The sequence below is a fragment of the Atta colombica genome, unplaced genomic scaffold, assembly GCF_001594045.1.
Source record: "Atta colombica isolate Treedump-2 unplaced genomic scaffold, Acol1.0 scaffold41, whole genome shotgun sequence".
Classification (NCBI taxonomy): domain Eukaryota; kingdom Metazoa; phylum Arthropoda; class Insecta; order Hymenoptera; family Formicidae; genus Atta; species Atta colombica.
Genome location: NW_017259520.1, coordinates 1,357,221 through 1,358,268, shown reverse-complemented (window position 1 = coordinate 1,358,268; position 1,048 = coordinate 1,357,221).

The window sequence follows — 1,048 nt, the reverse complement described above, 5'->3', positions numbered from 1 at the left end:
ATATATATATATATATACTATTTTATCATCTCAGAAATATCAGCAATGATTATTTTAACATCGTTACATATGAACTATTTTTCATTTCAGACTTCTCTGTACAACCTTCGACTGTATTTTCTCTGTGGCATTAAATACCGAGCAGTTTATTGTAGCACTGATTTACAATACCATTCAAGGAGATCCCTTCCATCTCCGAGTGAATACAATCGCGACAACGAATCGCCAATAAACATCACGTCGCGAAAGTAAAATCAACTTCTTGAATTGTTCACCCCTACTCGCTTGGGTGCGGTCGCTCTTATCGACTCGGTTCGAGGTTGCGTCGCAACCTCATGTTTTCAATCCAATTGATCAAGCTTTCTTTCTTTTAACTTTATTTTTTTTCAAAATCTTGTCACGCGGGTCGAGGACGCGAAACAGATTCGATGGAGCCCCGCCTCGATCCCGTCGCAAGTTCGCCGTCCCACATGCCTGTTGTATCTCAGCTATAAAAGCTCACTTAGCATCAGCTTGCACGGCAATGTTCCTCTGTGATGGCTGGTGGAAAGTCGCTGCATCGAATCACAGCATTCTCCGTCATCATCGATGGAGACGCGCTATGTGGTGGTTAACCGACATGGCGTTAATGAAAGAGAGAAAAAATTCGATATCGATGGGATCGAAAGGCGGCAAACGATGGTCCTGCATAGTTTCTGGCTCGGAACTTTCCACTAAAGAAATTTCCACAATCGCTTGGTGTTTGAAATATTTACAATTCAGGTAAGTAGTATTTTCACGAAGAGTATAAAACTGTTGAGAAATATAGATAGTATAATATATCTGCAGATATTTGATGTGCGTATACATTTTGGCGCGATTTGAAAGTTTTCTTTTTATAGAGTATTATTGGAGACATTATGCGCTACTTTGCTGTTTTAATAATAAATTTGTTTAAAAAACATTTCCAAATTGATAATAAAAAAACAAGGAGATAGCATTTCAATATTTTCAACTGTCATACATGTGGCAGAGATTGATTTATTTTTATAATATATAATATATATAA